Source organism: Erpetoichthys calabaricus, chromosome 8 (assembly GCF_900747795.2).
Source record: "Erpetoichthys calabaricus chromosome 8, fErpCal1.3, whole genome shotgun sequence".
In the NCBI taxonomy this organism is placed as follows: domain Eukaryota; kingdom Metazoa; phylum Chordata; class Cladistia; order Polypteriformes; family Polypteridae; genus Erpetoichthys; species Erpetoichthys calabaricus.
This window is the reverse complement of record NC_041401.2, coordinates 102,364,965-102,382,054: the sequence shown is the minus strand read 5'-3', so window position 1 is coordinate 102,382,054 and position 17,090 is coordinate 102,364,965. Positions and strand designations below refer to the sequence as shown.

General features: G+C 38.4%; 1 protein-coding gene across 2 annotated transcripts in view; it reads right to left on the bottom strand.

Annotated features, from left to right (window-relative positions):
* Nucleotides 1-14,109, bottom strand: part of dnajb2 (DnaJ heat shock protein family (Hsp40) member B2) — a 54,517-nt gene extending 40,408 nt beyond the window's left edge. For both annotated transcript variants that reach the window (XM_051931077.1, XM_028807206.2), the window contains exon 1: nt 13,943-14,109. The gene's annotated coding sequence lies outside the window, so the exon portion shown is untranslated. The remainder of the gene's footprint in view (nt 1-13,942) is intronic.
* Nucleotides 14,110-17,090: the final 2,981 nt, after the last annotated feature.

Genomic DNA, 17,090 nt, shown 5'->3' with positions numbered 1-17,090 from the left:
TATATTTCCCTGAAATCAAAAAACACTTATACATGAATATGTGTTAAAAATAATTCAAAATTGCCTGTATCTGCTTCTAAGACTAACACAAGGACCTCATTACTACTTTGTTTCATCCCCATTTTCCATTTTTAAATACTCCTGACTTAGCTGAAAAATTTGAAAGGATTTTCTTTGTTGAAATTATAATTTATATTGTTCCAGTGGTGTGCCTAGTACTAACATGATAGGCTACAGACCCCTGTGAACCTAAATTGAATTCAACAGGTATCAGAATGTTATGTTACTATTCCAAGAACTGAAATGTTTTATTAAATAGATGCTGATGCAAGAGATACAACCAGAAAAAAGTTTGTCAACAACACCTAACTAGCTTTACAAACAATTACTGGGTAAAATATGCTAACTGAAAAATAACTTGAAATTGGATATAATTATTTCAAAAATCTGTTCAAAGAAATAATGTTGAGGCCTATTTTCCACCAGACACAACTGCATAGAGCAATCAGCTTCTTCCATCCACCAGGGAAGCAAAGGTGAGAATGAGGGTAGAAAGAGCCTGTTAGGTGAAATGTTAGCTTCATGCGGCTATCTGGAATAATACAAATTCTATAGCATGTTTGTAGATTGCTGCTCATTTTTATTTGGTTCTGTTTTTCAGTTTCACATCCACAGAGCAGGTTATACTGTGAATGATTCTTTATATACAATGAGCTAAAAAATAAATAAAATAATAGATTATGAGTAGCACATAACCATGAATGTTCTTTAACATAAGTCTGAAATTAGCAGTTGTGTATCTTTTATAGATCATTCAGATTTCCTGCCTTCTTACCTTGGACTGTCACATGTGAAGTCACTCTGACACATGAATAAGCAAATTTCAGAAAGATTGCTGGTGTGGTAACAGTAGAATGTCTCAAGTTCTATGTATGAAAGATTCCTACAAATGTAAGTTACCAATAGGCTGTTCCTTCCTGCAGAGGGATTTCAGCACATTTATCTCTAGACTCATACATCACACTTTACAACGACCATACTGCTTGTACGTAACAGATAAAAAGGAAAAAAATACTGACTACTGAATTTTCTGATAAACGGGAAGTTGTTGCTTACCAGTCTGTGAAATACGGGCCGGTTTACCAATGTATATACTTGTGCTTATGTTTGCAGTTAAGTTACTAATTAAAGAAAAACTTCCATCAAAATCCTGGTCATTAGTTTCACAGGATAATCATTTGATACATTTTAAGGTTATACTATATTACTAGATTTAAAGTTATACTACATTAAAATGTTAAAATGTCAAAAATAAAAGTTATCATGAGGCAAATGAAGACTAAGTGGCTAATGGCCAAATAATTACATGAGAAAGTAACATCCATTTGTGTTTTAAGAAAATTACATTCAGTGACTTCTTCACCCCCTGTGATGACAAACCTATGCTGTTCTGTTGGTGAAGTAACTATTTTGTAAAGGTATCCAAAGTTTCTATAAAAAATAAACTTGGAATGCTGACACGAACACAGAAAATAGCATCTCACCACAGCCCCCCAGTAACTGTTAAACTGTGTGTAAAATGGTCAAGTTTGTCTTGTCTTGTTGCTCACCTATACAGTATAGAGAATAATCTTATTTGATAAATTACAATATTGTAGCATGCCTGAAGTTAAAAACTATACTGTCATGAAAAAGTACTTACTGTATATTTAACTCAAACCTTTCCTTTATCAACAAACCTACTATTCATTTGATACAGTTTTTCATTCATGTATTTTCAGAACAGAAAAACTTAAGGGATTTACATTAGACATTAATAACTGCTGTTTTCAGTCATATACTATAACCGGTGGTACGGTTGGGCAGTGGTAGCGCTGCTGCCTCACAGTAAGGAGACCTGGGTTCACTTCCGGGACCTTCCTGCGTGGAGTTTGCATGTTCGTGTCTGCGTGGGTTTCCTCCCACAGTCCAAAGACATACAGGTTAGGTGCATTGGTGATCCTAAATTGTCCCTAGTGTGTGGGTGTGTGCCCTGTGGTGGGCTGGCACCCTGCCTGGGGTGCCTTGCACCCTGGGCTGGCTGGGATTGGCTCCAGCAGACTCCCGTGACCCTGTGTTAGGATATAGCGGGTTAGACACTGGCTGACTGACTGACTGACTATAACAATCTCAAACTTCATCCAATTCAAGATTGCAGGGGGCAAAAGCCTCTCTTGGCAGCACTGAGTGAAAAGCAGAAAACAGCCCCAGACAGGGCACCAATCTACTGTACAGCTGACACACGTACACACCAACAGCCGCAACCACGTTCACACAGGGGCCAACTCAGAGTAGAAAATCCATCTGCTACACTTGTCTTTGGGGATGTGGGATGAAAGCCAGTCATGTCAGTCAGTCATAAGCACCAGAAAAAAATCTCATGCAGACACATGGAGAATGTGCAGGAAATTACCTAAAACGAAAAGCAGAATGTACATTTTTAGGCCTGAGCATTTTTTTTTTGTTTTTTAGGACAGATCAAAAAATAGAGTATATACTCAGACCAAGCAAAATGTTTATGATTGTTTCATTACAATTTATTATGCCAAAACTGAGCATAATAAAATTCTACACTTTAGTTCATACAGCACAAATTACGCAAAACCCAGCTTTTGCACTGCACTTCTGTCAGTACAGAATTTATAAGAAATTTACATTAGGGCTGTCAAAGTATACAAAAATTTGGGTTTGAATATTAATATTAAAAATAGGTAAATATTCAAATATATATTGAATATAGGTTAAAAGTTCTAAGTGCTTCTACAGGACATGTACATTTGTACTTAGTGTACCTCTCTGTGCTTCACTATTATTAATATTGTTGCTTGAGGTCTGTATACAAAACATTCAGCGCTTATGACTCACACAAGGGGGCTCTGCCCCCTGCTCGCTTCGCTTGCCTACCCCCGGCGTTGGGTATCCTGAAATACATTAGTCGAGCTCATTCGTTTTGGAGCCGTGCCCGCTTTGCCCGCGGCATTTCAGATGCGCGTTGTAGGCGCCTGCGTCCATTGATTTTATCCAGGCGGGCTCGTGTTTGTATATCCGTCAGTCGAGGTCGTTCGTTTTGAACCCGTGCCTGCTTTGCTTCCGCAGTGTCAGACGCACGTTGTAGGCACCTGCGTTCATTGATCTTATCCAGGCGGGCTCGTGTTTGTATCGTTGAGCTGTATTGTGTTTGAATTTTGTGTAAAGCGTTCAGCGGTTTGTGCAATCCCAAGCAGCACATTATTCCTAAGTTCACTCCGCAGTAGTGCCACTCACAATATGGCGGTGACGCCTGCGCCTTCACTCCACAGTAGTGCCACTCACATTATGGGGGTGACGCCTGCGCCTTCCGTTCTATCTTTATGAACCTGTGGGGCCTCCGTAGCCTCTTCCGTTTGAATCTGGGCTGCAGCGCAGAATCCTCTTTTTTGTGTGTCCGTGTCGGTATGGGCGCGTTGTTGCTTCATTTCTCATTCACGTCATGAGCTCTTTTGTTTTTGAGCGGTGACTCCTTCGTGCGCGGTGGATCACACTTCGCTGGCGGTTTATGAGACACGCACTGTCGGCGCCTGCGCAGTACGTCTCCTGCGTCCACTGCCGTGTACCTGGGTCCATGCCATCCGGTTTACCATTCTCGGTTAGTAATATGGATGATGAATATATGTAAAACACAATCCTTCACAAAAACTGGATTTTCTGTGCAAGGAAAGTGACATGATCAAATAGAAAAGTGGAACCGGGACACCGCACATGTCTGTAATGTACAGTATATATGAAACCCACACAAAATCACTCCTGATTAGTGTTGAACAGCGAATTTCACCAAATTGTTGTTCACAGCGAATTTGCTGCATTCAAATTTGCCCTTGTTTATCAAATTAGTTACTGATAATTTGGCCAGTTTAGGAAAACGCTTTTTTCTCCAGTGTCCAATAATCCTTTACGAGGTAGCATGACATCAACCCAGAGCTGTAACAGTCAACACTGGATGGGACCAACTCCACTATATAATGCTGATCATTTGCATTACAGACTGGTTACAAAGCTTTCTTCTTTGATCTCACTGAAGCACGGGCATGCAGTGGTTGGCATTATGAAGAGCACACGATCGCGCTCACAGGTAGTATTGCTAGTCTACTGGCTGACACACTGCAGATATGAACACTGGGATAAATTCTGGGTTAGCAGAGAAAACTCATGCAGATATAAACAGAACATGCAGACTTCATGGAAACCAAAGGTGCTAAGGCAGCTGGTGAACTAATATAGCATCAGTATTCATACCAGTTTTTTACATTTCCATAAAAGCAAATGCTATAAAACGCATATTAATAATGTGTATTGTAGGTGAACTCAATGTAAGGAGCTTAATAGATGAGTAAATAATGAAGGTTCTCAAATTTAATATTTATGAAACATATACAGTGATCCCCCGCCTATCGCGGAAGTTACGTTCCAGACCCATCAGCGATAGGTGAAAATCCGCGATATAGAAAGACCATATAAATACACATTTTTTTATAGTTTAAGCCTTAAAATACCCCTCCCACACACTTTAAACACATGTAAACTTGTAATGGCAAGCGACGTCCGTGTAACGCTTTCCTTCCCGAAGCATGTCCAGGAGTTTTACCTTCTCCTGAATGGTCAAGGTCTTCCTCTGGCGCTTAGGCTCACTACTACCAGAAGGCTTAGAAGATGCAGGACGCTTGGGAACCATCGTAGGGCTTAAAACAAAATGAAAAGTTCACAAAAAGTTTGCTCACAACAACCGGACCACAAGCAGGTACGCGATAAACAGAGAACTGAGATGCGTTGGGGACCCATGCTCGCTGTTCTTGCGAGATTACACCATGTTAGCAGCAGCCAATCAGAGCCCAAGAGAATGAAAATCCCGCTCTGATTGGTTGAGTCTCCTCTTTTAGCCAATAATGAGCCTTGTAAGAAATCATCTGGGTACTGTAACACAAAACTCTTTGTCTACCGTAGTGTACAATGTACGTATATTTAATGATTTACTGTACTGTATTGCTGAAATGTTCATTATTTTATATACATATTGACTTTTTACTGCATTTTAGTCAATATTTACAGTTATATTATAGTTATCATAAATTATAATACACATTGTTGTAACGAACTCTTGTCTAGCATGCGTAGTGACAAATGAAAAGCTTATGTACATTTCATTATGAACTGTGACATTGTCTACGTATTCCTATACGTAGCAATATGTTTTATGATTTACTAGTGTATTGCTTAAATGTTACGTATACGTTAGTTATTATAAATTATAATATTATTCTAACAAACTTTTGTCTAGCACACGTAGTGACTGCTGAAAACCTTATGCTTTGTTATGAATTGGCTGCAAAGTACACTACTATCTATCTATCTATCTACAGGTAGGATGTACTTATTGAACTTTTCCGCGATATAGTGGGGGCACGATAGTTGAACCGTGATATAGAGGGGGATCATTGTACAGCATAAATAACAAGATATCTTTGCTTGTCTCCAAATGTGCAGGTTGATCTTTGAGTTCCAAATCAATATATAAGAGAAGGAGGCGCGTGCCATATGCATACGTATTTAGGCCACATGGAGAGTGAAAACTAACCTTAAAAGAGCCTGAGCTAAAACACAGGAGACTATGAAATAATAATAATAGCAACGAAAAATGTATTACTATTTACAAGACATTTTTTATTTTTTTGATAGAAGCAAAAGTGCAAAGCTTCAGCACAGACACTTTGGAGAGCCTTCAGAACAACTTCAGAAAACAGAATGAGCCAGTGGTTTCAGTCATGATACTCCACTTTGAATTTTCTGCCTTTAACTCTTTAAATGCTGTTTTTTTTCCTTTTCTGCCAGGGCTGAATATTTTTCCAAAAAAACTCAGTTTTCAGAAAAGCACACAAAGTAGTAGTTTCTCACATAAATCAACATAAAATGTCTGTTGCTACGTGCATTGCCCTGTGCGCTACAGCGGCAGTGTGGGGGGCCGGGAAGGCGAGCTGCTGCAGGGCTATTTTCTGAAAAGTGCACAAACCAATAGTTTGTCACATAAATCAACATTAAAAACCTTTGTATTTTTTCTGACTTTTGCATTTACACTTTGTTTTGATGAAGTATATGATTGCGAGACATTATGTTCTTTCTTCTTTGATGTCAGGGAGTCACGGTGGTACAATGGTTGGCACTGCTGCCGCACAGCTCAGGTTGCCTTTTTGTCACAATAATTGGTCCAGTATAGTTGGCAGACATTTTCCTAGCCCTCAGGGACACTTTAAAGATGATTGAACCATTATAAACCTGTCAAATCTAGTTCAGTTAGTCCGTCCCCACTGACTTCAATGCATTTCTCCAAACACTAGGCGAAGCGAATACCGAGGAGTTTGCTCATCACTATTCCTGATTACTTATACATTAAACACACACATTCATTTTTTCCCCACCCTCCCCCTCAGCCCTGTGCTTCTCAAAAGTACCCTTTTGGTCTTTGGGGACAAAAGATGTGGTCTGTGCCCATCTATATTGTATATACAGTGATCCCTCGCTATATCGCGCTTCGCCTTTCGCGGCTTCACTCTATCGCGGATTTTATATGTAAGCATATTTAAATATATATCGCAGATTTTTTGCTGGTTCGCGGATTTCTGAGGACAATGGGTCTTTTAATTTCTGGTACATGCTTCCTCAGTTGGTTTGCCCAGTTGATTTCATACAAGGGACGCTATTGGCAGATGGCTGAGAAGCTACTCAACTTACTTTTCTCTCTCTCTCTCTTGCGCTGACTTTCTCTGATCCTGACATAGGGGGTGTGAGCAGGGGGGCTGTTCGCACACCTAGACGATACGGACGCTTGTCTAAAAATGCTGAAAGATTATCTTCACGTTGCTATCTTCTGTGCAGCTGCTTCCTGAAGCGACATGCTGCACGGTGCTTCGCATACTTAAAAGCTCGAAGGGCACGTATTGATTTTTGACTGTTTGTTTTTCTCTGTCTCTCTCTCTCTCTCTCTCTCCCTGCTCCTAACGGAGGGGGTGTGAGCCGCCGCCTTCAACAGCTTTGTACCGGCAGTGCTTCGCATACTTAAAAGCCAAACAGCCCTATTGATTTGTTTGCTTTCCTCTGTCTTTCTGACAGTCTGTGCTCCTGACGCGCACTCCTTTGAAGAGGAAGATATGTTTGCATTCTTTTAATTGTGAGACAGAACTGTCATCTCTGTCTTGTCATGGAGCACAGTTTAAACTTTTGAAAAAGAGACAAATGTTTGTTTGCAGTGTTTGAATAACGTTCCTGTCTCTCTACAACCTCCTGTGTTTCTGCGCAAATCTGTGACCCAAGCATGACAATATAAAAATAACCATATAAACATATGGTTTCTACTTCGCGGATTTTCTTATTTCGCGGGTGGCTCTGGAACGCAACCCCCGCGATGGAGGAGGGATTACTGTATATGGAGGTGAAGTGAGTCTATTTGTGTTTCATTAACTGTATCACTTAGTGTACTACATGTTCCATTGTAATGATACTTAAGTTTATTTTGTTTTCATTGTGTTTTTAAATTTAGCAGACACTTTCATTAACAACAACTTAAAAAACTCTGCTACTAAGTAAAAAAGTACACAGCAAAATTTTTAAACTAATAAAACAAATCACAACCAGTGTAGGTTATAGTTTAAAAAAAAACTGAAAGGTAGTGTGCAGATCATCTTAATTTGTGAAGTTTGCAGGATGAGGAGCCAGTGCTCAAAGAATACCTTACGTATGCAGAAAAAATATAATCCATGTAACCTTCATGCTTTTCATTTTGCCTTTGTTTTAGGAATCATGTGTCAAGCCAGCAGTCTCCAAAAGACACACCTTGGTTGAGGTAACTAAGTATGCGTTCCTTAAACAGAAAATGTTGATTTTCAAGCAGTTATAATAATGATATAACTGATATTTCCCATTATATTTAATGAGAACACAATCCAGGTTTTGTTTGCTACATCTAATGCTTAAGGGTTTTAATATAAAACAACAAATGAGTACTTTTAGGACACAACATAAGTGTTTAAATTTTGTTGTTAGTATATCTGTGACCAATAATGAAAGCATTGTGGTAGAAAAATCTGCCCATTTCATAAATGATGACACAAACTAACATTTAAAAAGAAATAAAAGCACTACTCATGCAAGTGATGTGAAAAACACATGCAAAATACAGAAATACTGCAGCACAATATACAAGCTTTCAGGGCAACTCAGGCCCCTTCTTCAGGCAAGATGTAATATAGAAACTGGAATTCCCTGTTCTACTGTATATAGACACTAGGGCAGATACAGCATTGGAAAACCTTTAAGTGAGACATCTTAAATGTAAAAAATTAATAGACCTCTCCAGACTAATAAAAGGTCTCATTTTGCTTGTCATCTCATTACATCCATAAAAGCTAACACAGTACAACACCCTACTGCTATTTATAAATACCAGAAATAGAAACCATCCATAATATCAGCACCTCTTCTTTTAAAAATGCATATTTCTTCTTCTCATAGCTTATAAAAAAGCACATTAATTTCAATGATTACTGTTGTGTTAAGAAAACAATTGTACAAAAACAATAAATAAAAAACGGTTATCCTGCCAGCCCTAGCCCTAACTTCCCATAACCGACTACTTCACGCTTTCCTCCAAAGAAATTAATCGACTGCCATTGAAAAATCAAACATCATAATGCATACATGCAGGGCAACATAGACAAAAATGCAACAACATAGAAAGGCTATGTTAAAATGACAAGAAATAAAAGCACATCAACCTCATAAGAAAAACAGGCACTATGGGCTCTAAGTATTAATATAAAGATTTGGAATAGTATTCAAAGTTCAGCATATGCATGGAGAAACTTTACATAAAAAGAGGTCAAATACTACATATAAGGAGTAAAGTATTCAATTTATTTTTGTAAAATGCTCTTAGGGGCGGCACGGTGGCGCAGTGGGTAGCGCTGCTGCCTTGCAGTTTTGGGAGATCTGGGGACCTGGGTTCAATTCCCGGGTCCTCCCTGCGTGGAGTTTGCATGTTCTCCCCGTGTCTGCGTGGGTTTCCTCCGGGCGCTCCGGTTTCCTCCCACAGTCCAAAGACATGCAGGTTAGGTGGATTGGCGATTCTAAATTGGCCCTAGTGTGTGCTTGGTGTGTGGGTGTGTTTGTGTGTGTCCTGTGGTGGGTTGGCACCCTGCCCGGGATTGTTTCCTGCCTTGTGCCCTGTGTTGGCTGGGATTGGCTCCAGCAGACCCCCGTGACCCTGTGTTCGGATTCAGCGGGTTGGGAAAATGGATGGATGGAAAATGCTCTTAACTGATGACAGAGCTTAGATGACTGGCAGGGAACTTACAATTTGGTTAACATAAATTAAATGTCTACTAACATTAGAACTGAGAAGTGTCCAGTTGACAACAGAGTACGGAAAACAAAAAACCTATAGTCAACAGCATTCCTGTTGAAAGTAAATCTTTTTGGGGAACGAGTCACAGTTCTGGTGATCTAGACCAGGGGTCCTCAATCACAGTCTTGGAGGGCCGCAGTGGCTGCAGGTTTTTGCTCCAACCCAATTGCTTAATAAGAAGCACTTATTGCTGAAGATATACTTCTGCTTCATTTTAGTTGTCTCGCTTGTTAAGATTTTGAACCCTTATTGCTTATTTTAGTCTTAAACAGCTGTTTTCTTGGTTTTTAATTGCTCCTAATTAGCAATAACATGCAAATGACAAAAGAGAGCAGCATTTCTCCATTTAGCTTGTTACCATTTACACCTGTGTGTATTTATCATGCACTATTGTATTTAATTAAATACTTGGAAGGAAAGTGAAGAGAAAAATGTGAAGGACTGAGAATTTCTCATCCATTTTAGCCTTAAAATCATTTGGATGATATCCTTAGAAAGGGGAAGAAAATCTAGGATATGAGAATTACCTGACATAGCAGAGTTAAAGCACTAACAAGCCATGAAATTAAATTATTGGCAAGAATTGCTTTCTAATTAAGCAACCGGGTTAGAACAAAAACTTGCAGGCACTGCGGCCCTCCAGGACTGTGATTGAGGACCCCTGATCTAGACCAATGGACCATCAACCCTTTCTTGTGCATTCTAATAAGAAGTTGAGCTCCCGTCATACTTGGGATTCCAAGGCTCCCTTTATCTCTAGCATCACTTCCCACAGACAGCAGCAGCAGCTTGGCAATACAACAGTGGCACCAAGTACCACAGTAGTATACTGTTGAATAGTTCATGATGACTGTCACACTTACATTTTTGTGCCATCAACTAGCAGCCAGAATTTCCACATGAACAGCTAATCAGCATCTTAAATCAGGGTATGCTGGATTAAACTAGAGGGTCTTTGGCTAAGATTTAAAAGCTGAGGACATTAGGACATCTCATACACAAGCAGACAGATCATTCCATAGTTTTGACACTCTGTTAACAAAAAATATAATCTCTCATTTAAGATACTTGGAATCTTCAGCAAATTAGAAAATGTACACTGTACTGTACACTACAGTACAGTATACATAGAATAAAAGATATAATGGTACACACTGACCACAAAACAAACCATTAAACAGACTACGTTTAGGCTTTATATTACAATAGTAAGGACATATAATTAAAATTGTTGGGAATTTAATATTGATTAGGAATGTCAAGAAAGCATAACTTTTGTTTTTGATACCAACACCAGTGAAATTTTTACGATACTTGATACCTACTCGATACCATGGCAAAAACAAAAATCCCATTCAGCATCTTTTTATTAAAAGCACTTCCATTATAAAAATGAACAATACTGTATTGTGAATTTTAGTATAATAGAACATATAAGTATTAATAGTAACAGCAGTTTTAAAATAATTAAATATCTATTAGTTATCCAAATATCATTACATAAACTAGCCCTGACATTCATAAATATCAAAGTACAATGCTGGGCTAATTTTAATATGTGAATGACATGGGGATTCCCGCAGAGTAACAACGGGGATTTCAGCATAGGATTTATAAAGAAAATCAAGGGCTACCTAATTTATCTTACTATGTGCACATTCTAAATTTATTTTCTGATATTTTTTCCAGTAAGTGAAACATAAATACTACTTAAAAACCAATACTATACTCAAACATTAGTATATATGTACTATTCCAAGATAATTCAGGGTATTTTCATTTAAACAATCTTTTTAAAACAATTTTTCTAATAACATGCTATTAAAATGTGGTTTGTCAGAGAATCGCTCTACTAGTTTTGTAACATTTGTTGTTGTAAGATTTATGTTTGCATCTTCAGTTTGAGCAAAAACTTAGCAAAGAGTAACAATTAACAGATGAGACAAATTAATTCAAATTTCAGAAGTCACAAACTCCTCAGGCTTTAATTGTTCAGAGTTGTCCTTCCTTTTTTACATTTGTTCAAACTTAAATGCTTTCTGCGTGAAATTGATCATGTACTTTTTTTCATTATTCCATTATTTATAAAACAGTACTTATTGCACTGTCTTCAAAGTATCTTACATAAGTGATCAGACTTTGTTATTGCTTAGCTTGCGCACAAATTCAGAATTGGAAAAATTAACTGGACTGACGTTACCTGTGGCCAATTAATCATAACCATGCAAATATATTATATGCGTGCTTTAACTGTGTTCATCACATTTTGGAGAGTTATACTCATGAACATTAGTTTTCCTACAAAAACCAAATGTAATGACACAAATTTAGTGTTTGCATATACTCTACAATGAATTATGTCATTTTGCTGGTCTCTGTGATTACGTGTTTCTGCTAACACAGTACAAGTTGTATTAATAGGAAGAAGTGCTTTGTGCTAGGAAACATTGAAACACTATATTAATTTTATTTTGGTATTAACAAATGTAGCAGCTCATTTCATTGCAGGTGCAGACAACCCAAAGTGTCACTTCCTTTGAAACTTGCCTCAATTTGTACTTGCTACAACTGCTGTTAGCACTGCCAGTGTGCACTACTTCCTCTCACATCCCACAGTCCTGCATGCGTAATTGTGGATGCATGCAAGAGTTCCCCTCCAATCCCGAACTGTATAAGCTAGTCAAAAGATTTATGGATGCTGAAATGGACATATGTAAATGTGCTCATTACAATCACAGTATGATTGAGAAGCCTCTGTCCTGTTATTACGACTGTGTAGGACAATGTATTAAAATGTGATTAATCTCCTCATACAAATTTGTGACATTACAAGTTAAATCATTACAACTCACATCTGATCAGTCACATCATTGTGCTCTCAAAGAACACACAAATCTATTTTTGAACTAACCCCATATAAAAATGGCTATACTAAAAGCCTCTGTGTGTGTGTTGGCTTTTTTAAAAAACAAACACAATTCCTACAATCACATGCAGAAATTCTCCTGCCAGGAACACAAAGTAGTTCCAGGCATGGCTTTTCCTGTTTTTCTTTGACGTGTTGACATGGTGCTGTATCACCACCATGAGCAATTTTTATATAAAATTATTACTTAAGATTTTCTCATGTATTATAGTGCCTTCCAAAGTAACGAATCTACAGTACTTGCAGTCAAGCATGACTGCAATACTGATTTTAAATCTGTAAAAAACTGTCACATTTTTAGAATTTTTCTACTGACTTGGTACTCTGTCCAAAAAATAGCTAATATTACAACTATTGGACTGAGGTGTATGAGCTATGAGAAGAGACTTAAGGAGAGAACTCTTGGCACATGGAGATCACAAGATGACGTTTTACAAGTAAGGGTGGCTTTGAAGTTAATGCTGTTGCCCTGTAGCTTCAAGCCGTTGGATTCAAATTCTCATCCTATCACTGACATTGCAGGTTCCCCTAGCATTTTGCATGGTATTTTTCTCTTGATATGCTTGTTTTCCTCCCACATTCCACAGACACATTTTGTTATTTGCCAGGAAAACTGCTGACAGAATCCAAAGTTCTCAAGGAGGGTAATGCTGTTTCTTCCATCTTGCTGCAGGTGTAGTTAAGTTAGGAGTTTCCAGGGTTTCACTACTGGCTCTCTTTTTCAGAAAACTATTACATATTTTCTTATCACTTTAGCCATGCTGTGCCTTTGTAAAGGTCTGAGAAGACCCTGAGAAACAAGCTTATTTTCTTTGGTCCAATAACAGAATGGATGTGCTGTTGAGCCTTCTTAGCAGCACAGGTCTTGATGAGGAACCACTAAGGCTATTCAGTGTTGTGGACACATAAGAACTTAATCACTTCTTTCCAAAGCTGAACATTTAATTGCAGTATTTTTTGACTTCTACTATAAGCTGTGTGAATGCCTCTGTTGTTGACAATTAACAGCTTTGCATATACAAAAACTACTTTTTTAATAAATCAGCGCATGTGGGAAACATGTAACATTTGAACTAGAAATGACTCATATAATTTTGAAACTATACTATGCTAATATTTAAATTAGAAAACAATTCTATTTTTATGCAAAGTTTTTTTCTTATCCTGCCAGCTGCAAACTCCAGCACCCAGTTCTGTGGGCAACTGTTTTAGCTCGGCAGAAAAGTATTATCTGAGAAAAAAACACGAGCAGTCAAAAACCAATGCTTATTTTTCCATAATGAAAATAAGAATGACAAAAGTGGAATTAAAATATAAACATCAGAACACACCACTGTAAACTTCCACACGGTTTGATAATGACTGAAAAGTTAAAATAAGAAAACATAACACCGACAGGACACTGAAAATCAAGCAGACCATCAGCGTCATGCCCAGTAGGGCCCGGCACTCTAACAGAGTCGCGACCACCTAGACATCCGACCTAAATGCACATTCAGGCAACGGTGTACTCTCGGACATATCCCAAACGAGGCCAACTAGACTCTTACCTTAAATAGACGACATGGAAGGACCACATTAATAGGATAACGGATAAAAGTGTCCGGACACCAACAGCAACTACCAGGCTTGAGTGCCTCAACTGTCAGGCAGTATGTTTCTGCCAGCTGGTAGATCCCTCCAGGACGCCTAGCAGCACGTACGCTCCGCCCACTCTACCCTCCCCGTGCCCTCTCCTTTTCTGGCACATTCCTCACCTCTCTGGATTGTGACTGCAGCCGCGAGACAGCCATACGTCACTCTGACCCCGCCCCATCTGCGCTCTAATTTTGGCGCGTGTTCATTACTATCAGCTGATTGAGCGGTTCGTTATCCGTTGCATACGAAACCTCCCTCAAAACTGGTAAAGAAACGATAACATGTACGGATATAACGCCTATTTAAATAATGGGTGAAGAAGAAGAAGAGACACAAAAATGAAAGTTTATGGCCCACCTCCTTAGTGTCAATCTAACCTTGGGAATGTGTGCAAATAAAATAGTCGCCGCCCTCCGAAATTTTAAACCTCCCGAAAAATCTAGAAATTACTAACCATCGCTAGGCTTCTTTTAAAAACCTTTTAAATGATATATCAACGGGAATAAAGAGCCTGAATTGCAGCTGTTAAGTGGCACTTTTCAGCACAGATTTGTTTAGTGATGTGCTGAATTCTTTATAATTCTTTATCCATCCTGTTTTCTTCACCCTTTTACCAGAGCAGGATCACTGGGCCACTGGAATCTATCCCAGCAATCACTGGTAGCAAGACAGGAACAAACTTCTGGGCCAATTTAGCAATGCCAGTTTTTGGTCTTTGGACACCGGGAATGGTGGTAACCGTAGAAAACCCACAGACATACAGTGAGTACATACAAACTTGACGCAGAGCACAACTTGCACGTGAACCCCGGTCTCCTTATTGCAAGGCAGCAGTGCTACCTACCACTGTGTCCATTATTTCTTTATTGTGTTCTCAATTTTTGAAATAGTTACTGAACATAAAAGATAATTCTGAAAATGTTTTACTGACCATGTTCCCCAACACTATCAGATTTATAAGTGTTCTAAAAATGTGCTGGACAATAATTTTTAGGCAGGCCTGGACCTGGAGGTGTCCTGACACGATCCTTATGTAAACTATGGTGAAGGAATATTGCTCTTAAATGTACAATATTAGAAATTAAAAATGCAGTCTCAGCTAACTTCTTTAATTTCTATTCTGTCTCTCTCTCTCTATATATATCCATCCATCCATTTTCCAACCCGCTGAATCCGAACACAGGGTCACGGGGGTCTACTGGAGCCAATCCCAGCCAACACAGGGCACAAGGCAGGGAACCAATCCAGGGCAGGGTGCCAACCCACCGCAGTCTCTATATATATATATATATAAATATATATACACAGGTTGAAATCTAAGTAATCAATGTGGACCTCAGCGTTAACATTTGCAGTGCACTGTGCTGTGTATATTGTCTCTGTTATCAGGGCCATCTTTAATTAGGGTTGCCAGATTAGAAAATTAGAAACACGGGACACTCTTAAAATCTCTCTCTATAGGCCTATTACTATATATAAAAATTTATACATGCCCCCTACACACCCAGACCAATATATTATATGAAAGTAGAGACATAAGTTAAAAACATAAAGCAAGGATTTTAATGGGTTATTCGGAAAACAAAAGTAAAATCATTTGAAAATTATTTAATACATGCTAAAAAATTCTGTAAAAGTGAAATCATTTGAAAATATTTATTTAATACAGAGAACAGAGAAATATTATTATTATTTAATACAGGCAGTTAGAAAAAAAGTGGGTCGTGGCAGTGCTGATACAGAACTGCACAGCAGCACGGCTGGAGAGCAAAACGGTAAGAGTGTCGCTGTCCTCAGCCAACCATAGCAACTGAACAAGTTGCAAACAGGCAGCAAACACTAGTTTCCTCGTTACATTTGGGTTATTTTCATATATATATATGTATATATATATATATATATATATATACATACACACCAGCTGTGTTGCCCGGCTTCCCTTGGGAAATTTTGTAAGACATGGGCTTCAGTTACAGTGCCATCAGTCAATCAGGTGTATCAGAAGAGTTGTGTAGCTAAGTGCTTTTCTGTATACGATATTTGTAGTTTTTTTCTTTGTTTTTTAAACCAAAAGCTAATAGTATTGGCAGACAGTATGGTGTGGTTAAGGCTTTGGTCATAGGACTTTAAACCAGTCAAAGCATATGTCGAGTCTGTAGGCAAGGTTCATCCCCGGTGCCACCTACTCCCAAAAAATATACAAACAATGGATGATGTAAAAACACAGATGCTTTTGTTTAATATAATAGACCAAAGTAAGGGCAAACTAGACATGTGCAAAATGCCTCACAATCACCTCACAAAATTTCAGAATTGTTTTTTTCTTGGCTTGTAAAATTTTATGTGGCTTTTAATGTATACTGTAGTTTTAAGTATGTAATCAGTAAATGTATTAATTTGAAAACAAGTTGTATTTTTCGCTTTAAACACCTTGTTATTCAGTTGTTAAAAGACATATTTATGTTTTCAAATTTTGTTTGGAGAACCAGGGTCCTGTTTTGGTATGCACCTTTGTGAGTTCTTCTTGTGTAACCTTTTAACAAGTGGCCACCAAGGTTGATATATGTTAGGGCTTCACCAAGTTAAAATCCGACACTATCTCTGGAACTACTTATATTACACATGATATCACTTCAGCATAAAACAGTATTTGCAGAGGTTTCACAACTGCCATATAACAAACTTTAAGGACTGATGTGACATTGAGAACTTTTTTTATTTGCAGCTTTACATTCCTGGACTTCATTACTGCAAAGTCCTCTATGACACTGTGATATGAAATATGACCAGCAATCTCACGGTTGATTCTCATTACAGCCTGGTTTGATAGTAGGATAAATTATTACGGTATTACAGTAACTTCAGGGTGGGTGGGCAATCTCTTCCTTAGAACCTTTCTGATCACTACAGAACATGGTGGTCTATAACGTCTAGATAGCATTGTTATGCACAGGAGTGGACATAGGATGGGGGGGGACCCTGGGCTTGAACCATTTCTCAGGGCTCCCAATAGGCATTGAATAGGCAGTCCACAAGAGCAGCAGGTAGTATGTGCGTATG